The sequence below is a fragment of the Canis lupus genome, chromosome 24, assembly GCF_011100685.1.
Source record: "Canis lupus familiaris isolate Mischka breed German Shepherd chromosome 24, alternate assembly UU_Cfam_GSD_1.0, whole genome shotgun sequence".
Taxonomy (NCBI): domain Eukaryota; kingdom Metazoa; phylum Chordata; class Mammalia; order Carnivora; family Canidae; genus Canis; species Canis lupus.
This window is the reverse complement of record NC_049245.1, coordinates 25,527,442-25,545,924: the sequence shown is the minus strand read 5'-3', so window position 1 is coordinate 25,545,924 and position 18,483 is coordinate 25,527,442. Positions and strand designations below refer to the sequence as shown.

General features: G+C 50.1%; 1 protein-coding gene across 4 annotated transcripts in view; it reads right to left on the bottom strand.

The window, feature by feature from the left end:
• EPB41L1 (erythrocyte membrane protein band 4.1 like 1) overlaps positions 1-18,483 on the bottom strand; it is a 143,818-nt gene that overhangs the window by 66,468 nt on the left and 58,867 nt on the right. Inside the window, exon 1 of one of the 4 annotated variants that reach the window (XM_038572176.1) lies at positions 6,674-6,758. The exons of the other annotated variants lie outside the window; for them this stretch is intronic. The gene's annotated coding sequence lies outside the window, so the exon portion shown is untranslated. Of the gene's footprint in view, positions 1-6,673; positions 6,759-18,483 lie in introns of those variants that run through there. 4 annotated transcript variants of the gene reach the window in all.

Here is an 18,483-nt window from a genome sequence, read left to right as displayed (position 1 = left end):
CACACAGATAGGCAAAGGGAGGTCCAGAGAAGGCAAAGAACTTGTCCAAGAACACTCAAGGTGTGAGCAGCAGCATGACCCAGGCAGCAGCTTTTAGCATCCAAAGAGAATTTGGAAGTTTCATAGGTCAGCTCCATACTGGGTCAGTGACCGAAGGGGTTCTCCTGGGACATCCTTACCCTTTAAGGGTGACAGAGATAGGATCTCCTCCAAGCAAGCCAGCCCCCTCAGGGTCCTTGTCCCCCTCAGCTCTGCTGAGAAGCAGGGGAGCAGCAGACCTGCAGACTGCAGACCTCCCCAGGCCAACCCTCATGGGTTTGGTTTCTGACTCCCTCTCTCATTTCATTTTCTTTAATTGTTCAATGAACTGTTAGAGTTCATTGTCAGAATTATTTAAAATAGAGTAAAATTGGGAACAACTTTAAATGTCCATCAACAGGACCTTGGCCAAATTCACTAGGATTTATACCCTTCAGATTTATTTATTTGAGAGAGAGAGAGAAAGTGTGCATATGAGTGAGTGGGAGGAGGGGCAGAGGGAGAGAATCTCAAGCAGACACTCTACTCAGTGGGGAGCCTGCCAACGCAGCGCTGCATCTCAGGACCCTGAGATCATGACCCTGAGCTGAATCCAAGAGTCAGACACTTAGCCCACTGAGCCACCCAGACACCCTGGATGTGTCCCTTTAAAAACGCATTCTAGGACTGGGGCACCTTGTTGGCTCAGTCAGTTAAGCAGCTGCCTTCAACTCAGGTCATGGTCCAAGGGTCCTGAGATGGAGCCCCAGGTCAGACCCCACACAGTGGGGGTGAGAGGGGTGTTTGCTTCTCCCTCTACCCCTCCCCCTGCTTGTGCTTTTTCTTAAAAAAAAGATTTTTTTTTTAATTTACTCATGAGAGACACAGAGAAAGAGAGAGAGAGAGAGAGGCAGAGACACAGGCAGAGGGAGAAGCAGGATCTATGCAGGGAGCCCGACAGGGGACTCGATCCTGGGTCTCCAGGATCACACCCTGGGCTGAAGGAGGTGCTAAACCGCTGAGCCACCCGGGTTGTCCAATACATTAAAATCTTAAAAAAAAAAAAAAAAAAAAAAAAAAAAAAGAGTTATAAAAGTATTACATACTTGTGAAAAATTTTGTGATGGATTTTATATATACCAACATGAAAAGATGTCAATATAGAGTTAAATGAAAAAAATGTAAGTTGTAAAACAGTGATGCAATTTATGGTCTCATTCTGGTTTGTATGCTTACGTAGGCACAGAAAATACCCCAAAGGACACACACCACAATGTTATCATTGGGTATTTCTGGAGAGAAGGATTTTGGTTGGGGAAACAAGGGAAGAATACACGTTTGAATTTTCAGGATTTTTCACATATTTCCTTTTAAATTAAAACTAAGGGGGGAAAAGTATTTTTAAAAGATCTTTAAGTTTTTTTTTTTAATTTATTCATGAGAGACACAGAGAGACAGAGGCAGAGACATAGGCAGAGGGAGAAGCAGGCTTCCTGCAGGGAGCCTGATGTGGGACTCCATCCTGGACTCGATCCCAGACTTGATCCCGGGACTCGGTCCTGGGACTCCAGGACCATGCCCTGGGCCGAAGGCAGGCACTAAACCGCTGAACCACCCAGGGATCCCCTAAAACATCTGTTTTGATCGGTCTTATTAACCTCCATTGTACCTGCTGTAATTCCATTTCTGACTGTTCTCTTCCTATCTGTTATCTATGGTCATACCTAATTTCTACACCACTTCAATCTGAGTGCTCATAATTTTATGGGTTTTTTCCATTTAACATTAATTGTATCAGAAATATTTCCACATTATTATATCATTATCATCACAGCTAATATTCACGGGTGCTTTACTGTGTGCTAGTTATGGTGCTAAGAGCTTTACATGCCGAAATCATTTAATCTTGACAACAACCCTAAAAACAGATTCTTGGGCAGTACACATTACAGATGGGGTAAGTGAGGCTTAAAAGATCAATTTGCCAGAGCCTAGCAGCTCAGAAGGACAGCAAGTAGATGTAAGCCCTGGTCATGTGCATCCCAACCTTGGCTAGGAACCCCTCCACCCTATTTCCTCCAGGTGCAGCTCCTCAGGGGTGAGGAAGAATGTGGCAGGTAGGGATGAGGAGACCAGCTCCTCGGTTTTACAGCCTGGGTGACCTTGGACAAGCCGACTCCCCTGGGCTTTGTTCCTTCAATCAATTCTTTCACTGGACAAGCATCTGCAAGCTACTGAGCTACATGCTGAGGCCAGAACAATGAATAAAACATGAACCCTGCCCTCAAGGAGATTAGAAGCTCACCTGAATCTCTTTACTGCACTGGAGGAATCTAACCCCTGTCCCACCTCTGTCACACAGACATGAAGTAAATAAAGGATGCAAAGGAGCTTCGCAAGTACACAGCTCCATACGCTGCAGGAATGAGTATTTATGTGGCTGTTCATGGCTATATATTATTTTATCCACTGGATGTTCCAAAACGTTCTCAATCATCTTCCTATTGTTGGGCACTTAGTCCCAATTTACCACTATTATGCAGGAAGCTCTGATGGGGATTCATCCAAAGGAAATTATTCAAAGAAAAAAAAAAAAAAAAGAAAAAGCCAGATGCACAAAGATGCCACGCAACCTTCAAGGGACACATCTTAAGCTCATGAGGCCTCACTCAGAATTCATAACTCCTGTGGCCTGCCCCACCTCAACCACATGAGAGGACATCTTCGTGCCTTGTCAACCTTCCTCCCTCTCTCACCCTCCAAGTCCACAGGGCTGATGTTTCTCCTGCAAGGCTGCAGTCCCTCCCCTCCGTGTGGGTTCTTCCAGTCGCCAAAGGGACCTTCCCAAACACTTCTGTCATGCCCCAGTGCATGCATGCCCCGTGCACACCCAAGATGGACAAAGGTTCTCAGAGCCTCCAAGCTCCTGTCAAGTAGAAACACCTTAGCCTGACATTTGACAGAGACTGAAAGGAGAGAGAAGTAATGTTTACTGGGATGTGCCAGCACTGTGCTAGGTCCTTTACATAACAACAACCACAGGAGGCCTCTACAAGATAGGTGTGTTTATCCATATTTTACAGATGAGGAAACTGAAGCTCAGGCCAGTTAAGTGATGTGCCTGAGGGCACGTGGCTGGTATGCAATGGAGCTTAGATCTGGTGGATTCCAGAGCCTTGCTGAGGACCCACACTCAAGCTTTCTGAGTCACCTCCCAGAGCTCCTCGGCCCCCTATCTGTTCCACACATATCAACCCACCCACTCTTCTTCAAGGCATTCCTATTTCCCCTCTGACCTGAGGGAGTGGGTGGCCTTTTCTCACTGCCACTGAAATTCCACTTGGGCCTTTGGTTCCCAGTGCAAAGTCTCCTGGAAGCCTTCCCTGATCACCAAAATAGGAATCCATGCTTAACATATGGAACAGTAGCTCTTTACCCTCCCTGTATCCTGTCTGTCCCTCTCTAGCTAGACAGTGAACCTCTGAAGACAAGAGAGGGATGTTTCCTTAGAGGCAACGTGGGGCCTGCAGGAGGTACTCAGAGACTATTTTTCAAATTGAACAAAACCAAGTACAACCTATGAGAAGAAACTATGGGCTGCTGGCATGGCCATCAGGAACACAGCTCTGGCCCACACTGCCTGGACTGAAATCAGGGCTCCCCCATGACCTAGCCATAAGACCCTGAGTGACTGTCTTTCCCTTGCCTGTAAGCCTCAGTTCCCTCGACCTATAAGATGGGAAGAATAATTCCTACTATCGGGTTTTGTGAAGATCGTATGAATTGTACAGGCACAGTGCCTGGCATGTAATAGGTGCTCAATAAATGCTGGCTGTTACTATTCTTATCCACAAGCCTCCCGTCCACAAAGGAAGCAGTGCCAGCCTTCTCTCACCCCCACTCATCCACCCAGATTCAGGCCCCCTCCCTATAAGGGCTTCCTTGTCACAGCACTAGCTGGTGCCCTGCATTCCCCACCCTTGTGTTTTCAGGTAATTAGGGTCCTATCAAATGCAGCAGGGGTAGGAGTGGGTAAGCATGGGGGCTAACTAGACTAAAAGCCAATAAGTAAAAAAAAAAAAAAAAAAAAAAAAGGCCAATAAGTCGTCCTAGAGAGCCTATGGGGGCAGGGAGCCAGAGCAGCCCCACCTCTACGGGATCCTAGCCTGGAAGCAGAAGGCCAAGGCGACCTCTCTCTCAGGGCTCCTAGCTAGTACCTCTCTGCCCCTACCCCTCCGGACCAGAGGAGCACTTGAGCCACAGAACCACCTTTGTCTCACCAGATCCAACACAGACCTCTCCACTGGGATCAGCCCTGGCATATCAGTTATGGCTGATTAGTTGTGGCTCTGCCGGACACCAACCTGGTACTCCCAGACACTGCCCCAGGTATAATGTCATGGTAGAGAAAGAGGCTCTGGATGCAGACAGCCCCATGCTTTCCAGCTATGTAACCTCAGGCAGGTGACACAACCTCTCTGAGCTTCAGTTTCTCATTTGTAACAAGTGGATAATACCTGACAGGGTGGCCGTGAGATAATGTAAAGCACTGGCACACAGTAAGTGCTCAATAAATGCCCTCATCCTGATTGCACAATCACTGATATTATTCCAGATACAGATTATTATCCCCTTTTAATCAATGGAGACACAGAAGCCCAGAGAGGTCCCCAGAGAAGTCCATGTTGAAGCTAACACAGAGGTACTTCCCATCTTTGCTAGTATAGTCAAAAGACCCTATCTACTTTCTCTGGAGGCTCAGGCCCAGAATATCTCTGGCCATCCAGCATCCTCTTGGCTCCATATACTAACAAGGTCAAAGGCTATTGGCTGCCCATTGCCTCAGCCTTGGCCCATTATCTGTGAGGCAGCCTGACCTTTCCTCCTCACATTTTGGGGGCATGGGCTAGGAGACTCCTCAAGGGTAGCCTCAGGCTCCAGGCTATAATGCCCAGCCCCTGTCACACACCTGTGTATGGGACAGCCACAGCAACAGGGAAGCAGGCATTTGGGCTGCAAGAATCTCAAACCAGGGATAGGAGACCTGGGTGCATTAGTGTTGGCTCTCCCACTCAGCTGCTACGTGACCTTGGACAAGTCATTCTTTCTCTCTAGGCCTCATTCAAGCTTTCAGTATTTCCTCAGTGAGGGCTATGAGGCCAAGCATCATTCTCATGCGGTTCTATGAAAGCTCCATGAAGCTCACAGAGCTGAGGCCAGGGAACTGCCATATGGCCAGGGAAGGATGTTAATAGCAACACTGCCCCCTGCACGGATCTCCAGGACTGCCTTGAGGCAGCCCTCAAGGGACCATGCTCTGCGTACCACAAGGACTGTGCAAGGGGTTGCCTGGCAGGCATGACCTCAGGCTTCCAGGAGAAGCCAGCTTCATCCCTGCACAGAGCTGGCAGTGCCTCCCTGGGCCACAGTGGCTCAGAGAGGAGGCTGGCACAGGCTGCCTCTGCCGCAGGCTCCATCTGGAGGAATGGGTGGGCAGGCGGGCACAGAGCCACCTCTATTCTCCACACCCTTGTCCAGGTCAGGCAGCACTGTCTTCCAGGAGCTTCTGGGGACACTATTCCTGTCCCCACCTCTCAACCTGGCCCAACTGCCGCTAATTCTGGAAGACTCCTAATGCTGTGAGGTAGGGAGCAGCCGGACCCCACACAGCCCAAGAGGTCCTAAATCCAGCCCTCTTACACTCCCACCTTTGCAGAGGAGGTGATATGCAGATCCAGAAGTGCAGGCAGGAACTCGTGGTAGTGCCTCTCCCCCACCAATGCATTCTCAGAGGTAGGGGGCAGGGAGGGTGGCAAGGACCACAGCCGGCAGCCAACAAGGAGACCAGTGTCTTCAGAACTCCTTCCTAGTCAAGGTCCCCACGGACCATCCTGGGGCTGTAGCTCTGCTAGTCAGTGGCCTCAGCCCCTGGTAAGTTAGCCTGGTGGCTGTAGTCACTTGCCGCCCCCTCCCCCCATTCCTGTCCTCCAGACCCCTGCTTCTCAGGCCCTTGGACACTCCCAAGCATGAAGGTGCCAGACACAACTAGGACCCACAAGTCCTCTCCCTCTAATCAGGGCGGGGGGGGGGGGGGCAGTCTCTGGCCAGAACAATAGGAAACCAGAACCCCACAGGTCCCAGGACTATTATCCATCACCCAGCTTTGGGTGACTTGGAGGAGAGATGGGGTGGGAAGTGAGCCCAGGTGGGAAAAGGTCTCCAACCAGCGGATGAGAGAGAGGACAGGAGCCGCCCAGCACCCCAGTCTCCAACCACAGACTGACTGGCCTGCAGCATCTGAAGCTTGGACACAGAGATCCAGAGAGCCTCTGGCCTCCACAAAGGAGGCAGGAGCGGTCTCAGAGAACAGAGTGGCCCAGCCAGGGAGCCCAGCACCCAGCAACCATTCATCCCAACAGTAACCACCAGCCCACAGCCAGCCCACCTCTCTCTCCAGGCCTTGGGGAGGCTGCAGACCTACGAGGTGGGGAGGAACAGCTACGGATCTCCCCCACGAGGCCAGGGGGCCAAGAGCCGGCAAACTCAGTTCCTCCCGGGCTCGCCCCCAGTCCTCCCCAGGGCTGCAGGCTGGGCCTACGTGTCCTGAGTCCCCAGCGCCCTCCCCCGTGCCACCTGATCCCCCCCACGTGCCTACCTGAGGCCGGGGGTCCCCATCTCGGGCAGGCTGGGCGGGGGGGCGCCCCGTTGGCTCCTGCGGGGGGGTGGGGGTGCCGGCAGGCCGCGGGGCGGGGCGGGCGCGCGGGGCCGCGGCGGGCTCTGCGGAGCAGCCTGTTCCGCGACACCCCCGCCCGCTGATGGATGCCGACTGCAGCAGCGGCGGCGGCTCGGCTCGGCGTGCGCCGGGGGCTGGGCACCGTGCCCACAGCCCCGGGCCTGGCGCCCGACGCGCGGCCAGCCCCCGCCCCCGCCCCCGCCCCCGCCCCCGCCCGGCCTCCGCGCCCAGCCCAGGGGCGGCCGCCGCGCGCCTGCCTGGTCCCTCCGGCGGCCCGGCCCCTGCCTCCGCCTCCTCTCCGCCGGCCTCCCTCTCCTCCTCCTCCTCCTCCTCCTTCTCTCTCGCTCTCTTTCTCTCAGGCTCCCGGGCCACCACCTCTTCCCCGGCGCGGCCGCTGGCAGTTCCCGGACCCCTGCGGGACCGCCGTGGGGCCAAGGAGCCAACTCCGGAGCCCTTGCTGCCCCCACCCCCGCCGGGCCAGCCTCGGCCCTCCTGGCGGGGAGGCCTCTCTGGAGAGCTCAGCGGGGACAGGGGAAGGGGGAGGGGAGAAGAAGGGGGAGGATCCCTGACTCAGAAGGGGTGACTCAGACTCAGTGGGCCTCCCAGCCCACCGAGCGGAGCCAGATACCCCCACCTCCCCAGCAGCCAAGAAGGGCACAGGCTCCGGGGGGGGGGGGGGTTCTTGGGGCTTCTCCCCCATCCGGGAGAAGGTGTGTGCCAACATCCCCTGGGATCCTGTGTGTCTGAGTGTGTACTTGTGCTTTTGCCCACGTGTGCTTTGGTGGCAATGACCCTAAGGGTAACTGAGAAATGGGCCTGTTTACAGCTGGGTGTGCACGTAGGCTCCAGGAAGGTGTGGGGCAAGGGTAGCCAAGGGGTCTGTGGCACTGAGGCTATGAATCAAAACCAAATGAAAGCCCTTCAGCAGCACTTAACTCAAAAAGCTGGTCTGAACCACCACAGCTCCGACTCCCTACGTCCACAGGCAATGACCTCAAATGGCAGAGGGTTCTGGGAGGCAGAGGGCCTGAGATCTGGTCCAGCTCTGCCACTGTCTTGGCCAATAGTCTTGGGCAAGTTGTTCTCAGTCAAAGAAAGAGTTGGACATACTCATCTCTGGGGTCACAGTTCATGCAGGAAGCCTCAGGGAAGACAGCAGGTAACTCCCAACATAATCTCCAAAGATTTCTGCCCACAGTCCACATTTGTAGACCACATGACCCCTACTCCCCAGCCCTCCCCTCCACCAGGCATACACAGATTTTTTCATTCTTCAAATAATTCCTAAGTACCTACTGTGTGCTAGCCACTGTTCTAGGCACCCCAGAATCCATAGCAGCAGAAACCACAGAGGCCGGAAGCTGGGAAACAGCCCAGACACGAGCCAGGCCATCCGATCCCCTAAGCTGCAGTTCCCTCAGTGTCAGCCTCACCAATGGGTTGTGTTGCTCAGTGTCAACTCACCAACATCCACCTCTACTCCCTCTTTCCACTTCTCCCACCCAAGGTGGCTACTCCATCATGATGACCTATGTCCTAATACCACCCCTTAGGGTCTCTGCAGAATGAGGCCAGGCCTTCTTCCCAACACCCTTCAGAGAACTCAAGATAGCAACTGTGTCCCTTTTTTCCACCCCCACATTGAGCCTTATCTTCTCCAACTTAAACATGACAAAGTCCTTTACCAGATGTTCCCAAGACATAGCTTCCAGTCCTTTCACTGTCCCTGCTGTCCACTAGACTCAGGAGTGGGCAGAGAGTGAGCAGAAGGAAGCCAGTTCCTCCCAGTCCTAGAGAACACGCCCTTGCTCCAGACAGGATCTGGGAAGATGGACAAAGCAGCCTAGAGCCAATTCACAGAAGGACTGGAGTCCCGCTGGGCAGACTTCCTTACAGATGTCCTCCTTCCCTCTGGACTTTTCATTCTCCAGCTTCCCAGATTCCTCTCAGGAACTCCCCAGGCCCTCAGGGGCTTGACCTTGGGCAAGTCACTTTGCCACTAGGGATGCTTTGTTTGAGTTCAGTTACTACATATTTATTCAAATAAATAAGCGAAAGGATCAATAAAACTTAGGAGTTAACCAGATGAACTTACTATTTCCTATGCACATCTGGCAAGAGATCCTTGACTCCCTGCTGGTCAGTATTTTTATTCCAGATTGATTCTGAGCCTCTTCTGTTCACTGACCTTCCCAGCCTCAGGCTTCTGACAGCAGGACAGACCACAAGGCCAAAGCCCTCATTCCTTCTAGTTCACTCTGCTTCTCTGGATCCTCCTCCCCTTCCTTCCTTCTCCCTCCTCCCCTTGGTCAGAGCTACTTTCCCACCCTCTTCAGCTAGATGGAGCCTCTCACTTTCCCAGAAGAATCCAAGCTACATTCCAAAGACAGAGGCGGGATGTTCCCAGACATCATTCTGGATTTATACTCAAAAGGCCCAATTCCCTTCAAGTCAGTGGGACTACTCAGAAAGGTGGGTTTCTTTGACTGTCAAGATTTCCAATGATTATTATTAACCAATATTTCTAGTAGCACATTCCAGTTTGCAAAGTACTTTTATGGGTGATCTTCACATCTTGTAAGATACCATCCCCATTTGATAAATAGGCAGACTGAGGCCCAGAGTGGGGTGAGTGATTTGTCCAAGGTTACACTTACTCAGTCACCCTAGCTCTCTGGACCACTTTCCACTTGACACTGTCATAACCTTTTCCAGAGAAATCTGTTGTGGGGGATTGCTCTGAAGAATACATAGCCCCTTATGGTCATCTGTTGAAATGTACACTCCAGTTACTTTGCTGCCTTCATTCCCCAGGCAGAGAAACTGAGGCACAGGAATAGAACCCAACCCAGAACCACCTCTCATGAAAGCCCTGTGGAGAGATGCTGGGAGGCCTGGTGGACAAACATGAGCCGAACCAATGAAGAGGGCCTTTTCAGTTCCCTTAGTTCTGAATTCTGCTTCCAGCCCTGGCTCTACCACTGTCTGTGTTACTTGGACAGATTATTTGACCTCTCTGAGTCTGTATTCTCATCTATATTGTAAAAAATTGTAAAAACAAAAAAAGAAAAAAAGAATTGTAAATTACATATAAAATGGGACAAATTCTTCTGCTCCACTTCTGTTACTGGGTTGGCGTGATGGGAGGTTAGCAAATGCTGGCAAAAGAGGAAGGACAGGACCCCTCATTCTCTCTCTGATCTGCCTAGGAGGTGGAAAAATTATTTTCTCTTAAATCTTAACTCAAGGGAACTTGATGTAAAAGCACCAGGATAAAGAAAAGCCAGGAGAAGGATGGAAGTTATTCACTCCATTGGCTGGGAAGGCAAAGCACACAGTGTCAACAGCCCCCCAAAGCTGGGGCAGAGATGAAACCTTCAAGCAAGGAGGGCCCCTCGTACCCCCTCTTTTATCTTCAGTGGTCTCTGCCAATGTCACCCCAAGTAGTCTGTGGTCTCGTGACTCCCAGCCATTGTGGGGGTCCCTTGGTTTGTGGGTGGCTAGCATTCTTAGCCCAAGGATTTAATCTTTCATTCAGCAAGCAGATGTTCACACTGAGCCAGGCCCTGGACTCAGAGAAGGCAAGAGGAACTGGGTAGCCTCTGTCCTTGGACTCACAGTCAGTCCCGTGGGGAAGAATAGCACATAAGCTGGCCCATCAGAGGGCAATGTAAGATGAATTGCCACCATTTTCTGAGCATTTACTTTATACTTGACACTAGACACCATTCATTTGTGTAATGCTCACAATAACTCTCTAACATCAAAATCATTCACTCCTTTCACAGCTAAAGTTAAGTGAGGCTCAAAGGGGTTAATGACTTCCCAAAGTTCACCCAGCAAATAAATAGCAGAGCCAGGATGTGACTGCCATGTCCATCTAATGCCAAACCCTGAGCATCAATCCTTATGCTCTTCTCTCTGCTTCCAGAGCTGGGCTGACCACTATGTTGCCGCTGGCTACATGTGGCTACCGAGTACTTGAAATGTGACGGATGCAAATTGAGGTGCACCATGAGTCTAAAGTTGACACTGGACATTGAAGATTTAATTTAAAAAGAGTACAATGCAGCTCAGTCATTTTTGTGTTGAAAGATCTTAGATGTATTGAGTTAATGAAATATATCTTTAGAATCTGTCATTGGTTTCTTTTTGTTGTTTTTTTTTTCATGCGGTCACGAGAAAATTGTAGGGGATCCCTGGGTGGCGCAGCGGTTTAGCGCCTTCCTTTGGCCCCGGGCACGATCCTGGAGACCCAGGATCGAATCCCACATCGGGCTCCCGGTGCATGGAGCCTGCTTCTCCCTCTGCCTATGTCTCTGCCTCTCTCTCTCTCTTTCTGTGTGACTATCATAAAAAAAATTAAATTAAATTAAAAAAAAAAAACGAGAAAATTGTAAATTACATATTTGGCTCACATGACACTTTCCCTTAGTCGGCCCAGGTTTAGACAATCTGAAGTTCTAACCCAACCCCTGGGGCTCAGAAAAGGCTTCCTGGAGAAGGGGATGCCGAAACTGAGCTAAGTTAAATGCAAGGTCATGGCAAGGAGGGCATTCCAGGGCAAGAAAGTTTCAGGGCATCTGGCTTTGGCCCCAGAGGGTTGCAGGGCCTGGGTGGGCTGAGCTGCAGCCCCAGGCAGCTGAGAGCTGGGCCAGTCTCTAGAGGAAGCTACCAGAGCCAAACTTTCCAGAGCAGCATGACCCACAGGCCTGGGACATTCTGCCTGCTGAGGCTGTTCTCACTGGTCCTTGGCGCTCTCTGGAAAGCACTGCAGGGTGGCTGCGTCTGGGTGTAGAGCACAGGCAGGATAGACAGGCAGCAGCGCTCACCTGCCAGGAGCCTCTCCCTTCCAGCCTCCCCCGTCTCCTCGCCTTCAGACTCCTCCAGGAAGGCTCCCAAAGCACTAGAGTCCCCAGGGATGACCCTCCCCTGGAACCTTCCAGCCCAGACCATGGGAGCCACACACTCCCACATTAGGTCATATTCTGGAGAAGAATGATGGCCCAGCTGCACGGCGGGTCACGCGGTACAAAGTGCTTTTCTATCTCTAGTGTGGTGTTGCTGAAGATTGCGAGAGCAGAAGTTACCTCTGGGGAGGGGGGTCAGAGGCAAGGATAGGGAATGTTCATTAATTTGTATAGGAGGTATGTGACCTTGGGCAAGGCCTTAACATCTCTGAGCCTCAATTCCCATCTCCGTAGATGAGAATGATATTGGCACCCCTTCTTAGAGCTCTAGGAAAATGACATGAGAGGATACCCACAAAGGGCTGAGCGTGCCCTGCAGTATCCTCAGTCTCTCCAGAGCCTGCAAAGGTTGCCTCCCCTCCAGGAAGTTCACCCTCCCTGCCTCCTCCACCCATGTTCTACCCAGCCTATCCCTCCTCTGGCCTACTGGACCATATAGCTCTCCACTTCTGAATTCAGAGTTCAGTTGTCTGAACAACGGAAGCTCTATGGTTTCTCCAACAAGACTGTGGGTTGGCAAAGGTGAGAGCCTTACCTTCCCCCTTCCCTCCTCTTCCTTCTCCTCCTCTACTCCTTCCTCTTCCCCTTCTGTACCCACAGCCGGTCCTCTGCACAGGTCTGGGTATCCCATGGTCCCCTGCACCAGTGGTCCCAAGGCACTCCAGTAGCTTGGACATTAGGCTGCCATCTTTGGCCAAAAATAAGGCAGGTCTGGACCAATGTGGACCTGCCGGTTTCCACTGAGCAAATCTCCAGGAGCTGATCCTGCTCTGCTTTCTCAGTGGAGAAGCCTTCAGTGGTCCCCCATTCTCTAATAAAGCAAGCCAAACTCTTTGGCCTGACTCTCTAGACCATTCCCAGGATGATCTTACCTGGTTCTTCAGCTTTATCCTCACGCTCTATGTGGGTAGCTCTGTTAAAATGAATGGTTCCGGGCTCCCAGGGCACAGCAGCCCAGCCCTGCCTCTCTCCTTCTGCACATCTTCTTTCCTCTGCCTGGAAGACCCCTCCTCCTTTTCCCATGGTCACTCATCCAGGCATCCTCCAGGAAGTCCTTCCTGGTCTCCTCCTCTTGGCAATATTCCTCCCAGATAGAAGGAAAACTCTGGGCCTCTCCCTCCCACACTCTACCCTCCAGCCCTGGGTCATGTGAAGTGTTGAAGGGTCTTAATTCCTGTCTGCTGGGAATTTGATGGCAAGGGTCACTTTCATCCTTTTCCCCATGAGGGCCCAGCTCATAATACATGTGTGCTGTGTGTCCCTTGGGCCATCTCCCCTCCCAGAGTCAGGCTGGGAGTAAGAATTCACCAGGACACCAGGACACTTGAGGCTGAGTTCTGCTGACCCTGACACCACCTTGGCTACATTCTTAATGAGCGCCACACTCCAACTGCCCCTGGGAAATCAGCCCTCACCCAGGACTCCCGGGGCCTGAACTTGAAAGATCTCGCCACAGTCCCACTTGATATGCAGATATTGTCCACCCAGCCTCCTATCAGGTGCCTGAGGTGTCAGCTGAGGTCTGCATCATCGGAACATCACAGATTCCTTGCAGTCAGAAGAGACCTTGGAGACTATCGTACAGAGGCTGGGTGCAGTGACAGGCAATGGGAGGAAAGTGGGTCCCATGTGCCAGAAGATGCTGCAGTGACACCATCAATCACCATTATCATTGCAGAGAGCAGCTGGGTCCCCACTACATACTGGCACCGTGCCTAGCAATTTGGGTACATTTTCAGTTTTTAATCTCTTACTGCCCTATAAAGCAGAGGTTATATATGCACTTGATTTTACAGGGAGAGGAAACTGAAGCTCAGAGCAGTGAAGTCACTAAACCAAGGTCACACTGCTGGTGAGGCGGGATGGAGGGATGCAGGATTTAATCACAGGCATGCTGACTCCAGAGCCTGTGCTTTTCCACCATTAATCCTGCATACATTTGGTTTATCACAAATATACCGCGGAGGTGCTGGCCAGATTTTAAAGATTTATTTACTTGAGAGAGAGAAAGAGCAGGGGGAGGGGCAGGGGGGAGGGAGAGAAGTAGACTCTGCACTGAGCATGGAGACTAACGCAGGGTTCCATGTCATGTCCCCGAGATCCCGACCTGAGCCGAAACCAAGAGTCAGACGCTCAACCAACTGGTGCCCCTCAATAAAGTTTTCTTTTTAAAAAAAGGTTTTTGTCCCAGAGATGAATATATGATAGAGATTTTCAGGATGTGGAATACTCTTAGTACTAGATTCTGAAGCTAGAAAGCTCTTTCTCTCTTTTTTCTTTTTGACCGTCTTTCTATTTCAACCAGGACTGTTCTCAAGATCTCTAAACTCCCACACTAGGCCAAGCAGAATTTCACCTGCTGCCAGTTGCTCAGACCACAGTGGGTGTTGTCTTATACTCATATTCCCAGCCCGGGTGCCACCCAGCCAATACTTTACTTCTAGAGGCTGGCACTTCTCTGTAGTCTTTGCAACCTTCTCTTCATCCATTCATATGCAGGGATCAGATGGTGAGACCAGTCACTATATCACTGGTTAATCACCAACTTCATAAGGCAGCCAGGCAGTGATGTCTGGATGTTCCCACTCCTTGTACCAGGCCAGGCTGGGCAGAGAAGCCTCTGTGTGTATAAACACAGCCTTCTGCTTATGCGGCTCCTGCTGGACTCCCTCGCCAACTCGGCCCTCTGTGGCTTTTATCTTCCTGCCCAAAATAACCATTGGCTTCAGTGGTTCTCTGGACATGAATTAGATTCTCGTGAGAGCCCATGAGCAACTTGAGGACAGGAAGGGCATGTTATCCATCTCTGTTTCCCCAGTGCACCAGGGCAAAGGTTTGTGGGATTTAGCGAGCAACTGTGTGTGCCTGGAGGGACCCAAGCTAAGCAGTGAGAACTCACCAGCAAACAGTCATGCTCTCTGAAAGCCCACAGTTTAGCAAAAACACCAGCACCAGTCAAATGTAATAGAAGGCAAAAAATACTAAAGGCTGTAAGAAAAGGATGGAGTGTTTTGGAGTTCAGAGGAGAAGGAGATTGTGGGAGGACAGTTATCAAAGGTTTCAAGGCAGAGGTTGCATTTGGGCTGAGCATTACAGACAGGCCAGAAGGACAGTCTAGATGGAAGAGATAGTACAAAACAAGGCACATGGCTGGGGAATACAGGGTAGACTCAGGAAACTGGCCTCGAATGACCCTGAGCTGAGGATGCTAAGGGCTGAGGCTGGGGCTGGAAGACATATGGTACCAGTGAGATCCTCGGATGGAATGGTATTCCAAGTGGTTCCTTGCACTATCTAGCAACCAGCCACATGTGACTATATATATTTAAATTAATTAAAATGAGAAAAAATGTAAAATTCATAGACACATGTGGTTAGTGGTTACCATATTGGACAGTGCAAATGTACACCATTTCCAGACAGTTCTGGATGGCTCTGGTACGCATGGCAGAGAATCCAAAAGACTTTGAGTGGAGGCATGACATGATCAGAGCTGGGATTTAGGAACATAAATTTGTCCTCAATGAGAAGTAAGTGAATGGAGGGTAGGAGAGACCTGGACCTGGTGGTGGTGGGCCAGAGAGCATTACAATAATCCTGGCAAGACCAATAACCACTTCCCTTTCCTCTGTTCACCTCTTCCTATCGGTAAGCAGGAAAGCAGAGAGCAGTGTTTCTCAAAGTGTGGTCCCTGGAACAGCATCATCATCTGAGGACGCCTTAGTGTACAAATCCTCAGGCCCCACCCCAGACCTACAGAATCAGGATCAGAGAAGTAACTTGCACTTCAATTGGTCCTCTCATGGTTCTGATGCACACTCAGGTGTGAGATCTGCCAGCACAGAGGCTAGAGGCCAGGCCAGTTCCAAAGTAACTCTACCCTCTGGAGTCAGAAGATGTGGCTCCATGTCCTGTCTCAGACATTAACTAGTGTGTTTCATCTCTTTGGCCTCTGTTTACCAAAGAAATCAGCTGTATTTGTATATAGAGGAACTCTATGTTAAAAATTCCACCAAAATGATGAAATTTGAAATGCAATTTCATAGGATTCAATAGTTGATGGGCTAAATGCTATGTATCCCTTCCAGAGCCTGCCCCCTGCCTTGTCATATTGCCTCTGCAGTCTCCCTCCCCTGCCTGCTCCCCTCATTCAGCAGAGAGCGAGCACACAGTCCTGAAAGACAACCCCTGCCCCCATGGGCTGTCCCTGCCATTCCCAAAGAGTAGACAGATTGTCCCCAGCCATGAGAAGGTAGAAGAGAAGGAGATTGCCTGCCTCTCGTTCCCCCACCCCAAACCCCTAGCTCAGATGCCAGCCACTAAAGAGGCTCCCAGATGCCAGCCCCCACCCCCAACACAAACACAGACACAGATACACAATGCATATATCCTCTTTCCCATAGCCACAGCCAAGGGACTACACCTCCAGACACTTGGTGGTATGGTCACTCAGAACAGGCAAGAGTTATTTTTAGAGGCCGAGTGACAGGATGGGTGAAAGCAGTTCTGCACTGTCAGAGCTACTGCTGCCACCACCGGCTCTGATGAATCACTACCCACTATGTGAATGTACATGGTTGTCAGCATGGCCAGAGAGGCTGCGCGGCTTCCAGAATGAATGTCTTGGATTGGTGACCACGCTGATCACACCAGGCTGGGCCCAGAATCACACCAGGGGCAAGACTTCCCAGCTGGAGCCAGTAGAGTGGAGCCAGACCAATAAATAGCCCAGCCCAGCCTCCCCTGACCAACACAGCTCTCACCAGTACAGCCTACACCAGGCCACCAGGCCATGCAGGGGCCTCTCCCTGCCAAAGGCCCTTCAGAGTAGCTATTGATACCTCTCCTCCTCCCTAGTCTATCTGAGTAAGCCTCTCACCCTCCACACCAGTGCAGTCTGGGTATTACGGCAATGAGCACCTAGTACGTCAGGCAAACTTGAACAATATCAATGCAGCTGTCAACTGGTTTCATCTTTCTAGAGGGCACTTTAGAGAAGTGCATTCTAGCCTTAAGATCATACATAACCTTAAGCCAGAAATAATTCTTCTACAAATTTATCTTGTGGGAACAATGGATATACATAAAGATATAGCTATAAGAACACTTGTTTTGCGTATACAAGAGTCTTGTCTTGTATACCAAGGTGAAGTGGGAATTAGAAATTACGGAACTGTCCAAAAATAGTGGCTACATTATATCAATAATGATACATAAATAACGATACATAACTATCCTGAAATATCATGCAGTTGTTAAAATATAGTGTTGTGGATCTATATGATCGTACGTAATAACGTTCACAACATAATACAAAATTTTAAAACCAGGGATCCCTGGGTGGTGCAGCGGTTTAGCGCCTGCCTTTGGCCCAGCGCGATCCTGGAGACCCGGGATCGAATCCCACGTCGGGCTCCCGGTGCATAGAGCCTGCTTCTCCCTCTGCCTGTGTCTCTGCCTCTCTCTCTCTCTCTCTCTGTGTGACTATTCATAAATAAATAAAAATTTTTTAAAAAAATAAAAAAACAAAATTTTAAAACCAAATAGTATGTAACATATGATTCTATTTCGATAAAATGTGTGTGTATGTTTGTGCATAGAAAGAAAAAGAAAACTGGAAGGAACTATACAAAAAATAATGCTCCCAGATGTTGTTTTGTGACAGTGGAATTATTTCTTTTGTGCTTATATTGTTTTACTTCCTTGCTGATTTTCTGGTGTGTGTATTGGCGAGAACAAATATGATTTACATAAGAAAGGTAATAAGAAAAGCCTATTACCCTCACCTGACTCAGCCTCTGCTCTAAACCATTCAAAGCCCTTTCTGGTCTCTCATTAGAGCCCCCACTCCTTCAACCATCACTCTTATCAAGTCTCTCTCTAGCTTTGAACTTCCATGCCCTCCCCAGTTGCCCCCTAGAGTTTCACTAATTGGGAGCCCCATCCAGCCATCGCCCACAGACCCCTGACACAGGGGTCCACCGTGGAAGTCCCCTCCTCCAGGAATCCTTGTCTGTGAATCTCATCTAAACAGAGAGTCTGATCCAGGGAGAGTGCATCTCATTACAACAAGGGAAATAAGATTATAATAAAGATAAAAGTGGTAGTAAATCGATTGGTGGGAATATAAATTGGTGCAGCCACTGTGGAAAACAGTATGGAGGTTCCTCAAAAAAATTAAAAATAGAAATACCATATGATCCAGTAATTCCAGGACTGAGTATGTACCCAGTGAAGACGGAAGCACTAGTTCAAAAAGATGTATTCACCCCTCTGTTTATTGCAAAAAAACATTAGTTACAAAAGCCAGATATGGAAGCAACCCAGGTGTCCACCAGTAGATAAATGGATAAAGAAGATGTGGCATGTATCTACAATGGAATATTATACTGCCATGAAAAAGGATGAGATCATGCTGTTTGTGACAACATGGATGGACTGGGAGGGTATATGCTACATGAAAGAAGTCAGACCGAGAAAGTCAAATACCAAATAATTTCACTCATATGTGAAATCTACAAAAGAAACACGAATAAGCAAGCAAAAAGGAGAATCCAATGTATAAATACAGAGAACAAACTGATAGTTGCCAGAGGGGAGGGGCGTGGGCAAAGTGGGTGAAGGCAGGTAGGAGATATAGGTGGAAGCCTATATCTCCCATCTACAGGAGAAACCAGAGTCATGAGAATAAGAGGTACAGTGTAGGGGATTCAGTCAGTGATGCTGTAATAGCATCTGATGACAGCAGCTACACTTCTGAGC